Source organism: Drosophila biarmipes, chromosome 3R (assembly GCF_025231255.1).
Source record: "Drosophila biarmipes strain raj3 chromosome 3R, RU_DBia_V1.1, whole genome shotgun sequence".
Classification (NCBI taxonomy): Eukaryota; Metazoa; Arthropoda; class Insecta; order Diptera; family Drosophilidae; genus Drosophila; species Drosophila biarmipes.
Window position 1 is genome coordinate 662,620 of NC_066616.1, and position 5,302 is coordinate 667,921.

The window sequence follows — 5,302 nt, forward strand, 5'->3', positions numbered from 1 at the left end:
CTTCCTACATGCCCAAATTCATTATGATATTTAAACAGTACCATTTCTACCATTTCCTCCGGAACATAAAATAGAAATCTACCTTCATTTACATTTCTATACACAACCCCATTTCGCATTTCAAACAGCTTATCTTCTGATTTCTCTAATTTCTGTATTATTTCTTTTATTTTACCAGCTCTGGGCTGGCAACTAATTCAGTTATTTTCAAAGCTATTAGTTTCGATTACGCAATTATTTGAACATCTGCTTAATGCATCTACATGCTGCATTCTTTTTCCTAGCCTGTGTTCTTAAACAAAAACATATTCTAATAAATCTAAGGCCCATCTAGCTAACCTTGGGTTCAACTCCACTTTGTTTAATGCACCGAAACCTCTTTAGCGCATAACTATTCGCTAATGTTTCTAATCGAAACTGTGAAACTTAGCTTCATCTTTTGTGGTAGCTTTGGAAAAAAAAATATAGGATGTAGTATTATCATCTTTTCTTTGAAACAAAACCGCCCCAAAACCTATTTGCAATTCTACTTCATCCTTATAGTAGTATAATGCTAAAACTGGCGCTTCTACCAATTTTTTCTTCAGATTATTAAAAGATTCTAATTCCCTTTCTCCAAACGTAAATTCTCTATCCTTCTTAAGTAAATCATACATCGGCTTAGCTATCGTTGAAAAATTCTTTGTAAATCTCATGAAATAGAAGCGTAACCTAAAAAAACACCCAATTAAATGTACCTTGTCCGGGACATGAAAATTTTGTACTGCTTTTATTGTTTGCCTGAATTCTTTTGCTCGTAATAACAAAACCTAAATAATCTACACTCGATTCTAAAAATTTGCATTTGTTCATCCTTAATTCCAATTTATTCTTTACTAATCTGTTTATTACGTCTGTCATTGTTTCATAATGTTCTTCTCTATTCTTACTAGCTATCATAATATCATCCATACAAATGTTTGACGGTGTAATAAGAAAAAAGTAATAATACTTTATAATTATACTTTGTTTTTTCTTATTATACCGTCAAAAATTTTATTGATAAACTTTTGAAATACCGCAGGAGCATTTTTTAACCCCACTGGCATTCTGATGATTCCTGATCAACAAATACATATAAATACCCGTGATTAAGATCTAACTTTGAAAATATAGTTTTATTAACAAGCCTCTCACAAATCGTAAATTAGTGGCATCGGATAGTTGTCTTTCGTTGTTACTTTATTCAATTTTCTATAATCTATGCATAACCTTAGATCCTCTGATTTTTTTTTACCAACACTATAGGTGACCCGTATTCTGATTCACTCCGTCTAATAATATTGTTTTTCAAATATTCATCCAACAATACAACAACAATACTAATTTTCAAACCTTCATAACTATTTTCCTCTTTTTTCGCTTGGACAGCAATTATTTTTAAAGTTCGTAAGTCTAAATTTATGTTGCACGCTTCCATGAAATCTCTCCCCAAAATAGCATCATGACTCATGAATTATTAAATGAAAATATTTTTTATTCAAGTTTTTGATAAAGAAACATAATATTTTTCCTTGCGTTTGCAAATAACTTTTATTTAAACCACAATACCGTTTGTCCTCCGGCAGTACTTCAATCTTCTTGGGTACCAAACAAGTTTTATTGAAAGAAATTGGACTACCCGAATCTATAAGGCATTCTACAATACAATTATTGGATTATTAGAAAAATGTACAAAATGTATTTTAACATGTCTTACGTAATCCTTGTCAGCTTTCTTGTTTCTTTTGTTCTGTGAAAATTGTCCTATCCACAAGCAAAACTCGACCCGGGCTGTCTTTTCGGCTTCAAACAGTTCCTAGCGAAATGGCCTCTACCGTTACAGTTATGACATCGAATTTCCTTGAAACAAGCTTGATCCACCGACACAGTCTCTTTTTCTGAAAATGTTCGTTTTCTTCTTCGGTAAGTACACCTCTGCAAAAGCTCGTTTCATATTTACGGCATCCCGAAATCATTGAATTCCGTTTCGTATGCCCTCGTAAATCGATCCAGTACTTCTTCTTGATCCAAGCCGACGTTCTGGGCTAGCATCAGCTTTTCAACCAAGTATTACCCAAAATTCTCAACAGTTTGCCAGATAAGAGACTCGAATTTGTCTCGTTTTTCTAATTTCGACTGAGTCCATTGGCTGCAAAGCCCGACTTGGATTTTCGTATAAGCAGGCGTTAACTTTGCCTTTGACCGTGCTGACGGAAAGCATCCGCATTTAATTTCAAAAATATTGGAAATGTTTCTTATTTGCGTGATCCATTTACGAGCACATGTTTGTCCGTCGTATACCCTTAAAGCTTCCACCGCCATCCTCCAAGACATCTCGCCGTTGATATTTTCACCTTGTCCGTTTTCGTTGACCATTCTGCTCAGATTATTATCATCATCATTTTTCCAACTTCTGCATGGCCTTGAATATTCAGGTTGCGCGTTCGCTCTGATGACAATAAATGTAGTTCGACGCATTGCATTATTTGCTCTCTTGCGTTCTCTTGCTTGTTTTCTTCTTGTTTTCGTCTTCGTTAAAAGAATCCGTTAGTTTTTCAGAATGTGTATTTGCGTCGTATTCTTTGTCACACAATGCCAACAATAATTATTGGTCGGGTTTTTACCGACTTCGAAGCAGCAACAAAATTATGCATTTCTTTTTAAATATCCTGTTTAATTTGTCCAGTATTGCTCATTGTGTTCAAGAAGAATAAGCTCCGTTGTTGGTATATTTAGCACTTCCAACCATCTCTTAAACTGCACTACCAACACTGAGCTTAACTCTAAAACGTTTATCATTTTTGTTACGCCCATTTCTGAATTCGTAGGGTTTCGAGTGATGTAATTATTTAAAAAGTATTTGTTGGGTTTGTTGGTTTTTCAGAAGTCTTTATTTTCGCGTACACACTGACGAATTACCAAACGACTAATGACTCTCTCTTCGTTCTGTACCTCAGCTCTCTAGTTTTCAGAGTTGCATTTCAACTTACTCTCTTATAAAATATGCGTTTACTTACATAATTACAGCAGTGATCTTAAGCTTATTATTATTATTCTTGCTGCTATATTTATTATTATACTAATTAATTATATCCACTATAGAGGTTCCCTTCCCGCTGTCTCGACACGGAATTCCGGTTAGTTACTTATGATGGAGTGAGTTTCAATAAATCGAGAGCTGGTGCTGCTTATTCAAATTATCAATACAAACTGAATATAAAAAGGACTTAAAGCTAACAGAGACTCACAGCGGCCACGCAAATATGCTGAGCTTGCCGACTGTGCATGAGCATCCGCCCCATTGCTTGATCAGCAATTCGGGCGGAGCGATGTTGTTGGCCTAACTGCGGTCAACGACATTAGTTGGGTTGACTGCACTTAACTTACTTGTTTTTGTGCATATGGAACTATAAACAGTAACGTAACAGGCGATCTTGCTACATCTTTTAGCATTATGTAAATCTTGTATAATATTCTTAAATTCCCTGATCTTAAATTATAATCTTTATTTTTTTATTATTGTTAATTAATTCCTCACGAGACTGTCCCGATGGGGTCCTCCTTCTGAGAGGTTGTGGGTTGATCTTGGTTCCTGGACTCAGCGAAGATATTGGCGAGAGGCCTTCCTTCCGTCCTCTTTTAGTTTTTCTTGATTCAGCGGGCTGTGCTTTTTGTTATTTAGTGCTTGTTTGTGTACATTTTTTACTAAAAATGTTGAGATGTTGGCCGCGCGAGCTCCGTTTATATGTAACTTTATTTTCATTAAACAATTTTTTTAACTTTTTTTTCTGAAGCGGCCTCACGTTGGGCTCCAATTACAATCGTTGTTTGAAGATATTTAAGAAATGTATTTTTTATTGTAAAACGCGGGTGTTAAACCTTTATTCCTAATATACAATTTATACAAAACACTTTTGATACTTGCGAACTTTTCGGTTTTGGTATAATAATGTCGGTTCATAATGGGTTTTATGTGAAGTCTTATCAGTCTTTGCCAGGCTTATTGGACTGAATTCCTTTGCTGAGTAGGGTTTGCCTTCCTTTCAGTTACCAATTTTCCTACAGCCAGTACGGTGTGGAAGATTTTTCTCAGCTACATTCTAGATAATTGATCTGCTTGTTAGATATGTGTTAATCCATCCGATCCGGGCAATTTATATGGTTTGAAACTCTAAATGCACCATTCAATGTTACTTTCTGATAATAAGAGATCTACTTTGATCGCTTCCCCTGCAGTTCTTTCTGTAAAACATTTCCTTTCTGAAGATAGCCCAGATGGGCGGCTGCCCTGGAAAGTATTTTCTTGTGTCTTGCTGCATCAGTCGTTTTTTCTATGTCAGAGCAAAAGGTCTGTCATACTGTTTGTTAGCCTTTGTTGTTAGCCTTTTTGGAAGAGGCTAGTTCATAATAGTCACACTTGGCATGCAGATTCCTGGTCCAATAATTTGCGCCTGCTAGAACCAAAAATTGGTCTCGTTAATAGCTATTGTTTACGATAACGTTTTGCTTGTAAATGTGATTTTACAAGGCCCATTATTGTGCAGTTATAATATCAAATTTCTGTTAAAACTGTTATTATTGGAATTTTGATATTCAAATATAAAACAAAAATTTAAAAATACAAGAAATAATATACACAAGGTTTCTTTTTCAAGTTTTTATTACTCATTTTCACATATTAAAAGCTGTGTAACACATTGGCAATCTGTTATATATTTATTACTTTTTACTTATTATTATTACTTTTTAAAAAGTATTTACCCTTTGGACTTGGACACCTGACTGCTCCCTGATAGAAGAGATATGGAGCACGTGACTGCCATCGTTTGAAAGTAAAATCGCAATCTGAAAACCAAAATTATTATGTAATTTATTAGTAGTACGTATGTACGCCAGTCGGCGTAACTGTAAGCAGTGACATGAGCTTTTAGTGCCTTACGCTAGGCATCTGGACGCCCTACAAAAAAACGCACACGAATTCAGTTATATTATTATTCTGTTGGAATATCATTCCAACAAATAAACACCCCTTGTATAATATTAAGACTTATTTGTAAGACTGAAACCGAAACAAATGAAAATTAAACATAAATATTAAGCTTATACCTAGTTCACACTGCTGATACAACAAATGAAGAAAGAAGTGAAAACGCAAAGAGTCTGCGGTTTCCAAAACGCCAGGGCTTTTCCGGCAGCAATGAAAACCGGATCTTTTTTGTCAGCCCCAAACCGAAGCTGAAATTTTCTCATATATTGTTTCTTCGTGCAAATCAGGCAATAA

At 35.0% G+C, this 5,302-nt stretch overlaps 1 long non-coding RNA gene across 1 annotated transcript; it reads right to left on the minus strand.

Annotated features, from left to right (window-relative positions):
* Positions 1-2,760: 2,760 nt before the first annotated feature.
* Positions 2,761-5,059, minus strand: LOC122819121 (uncharacterized). The gene is made up of 3 exons (XR_006368550.2): positions 4,961-5,059; positions 4,783-4,866; positions 2,761-4,475 (listed from the first exon to the last, which is right to left on the minus strand). It is a non-coding gene; the product is annotated as an uncharacterized LOC122819121 (long non-coding RNA).
* Positions 5,060-5,302: the final 243 nt, after the last annotated feature.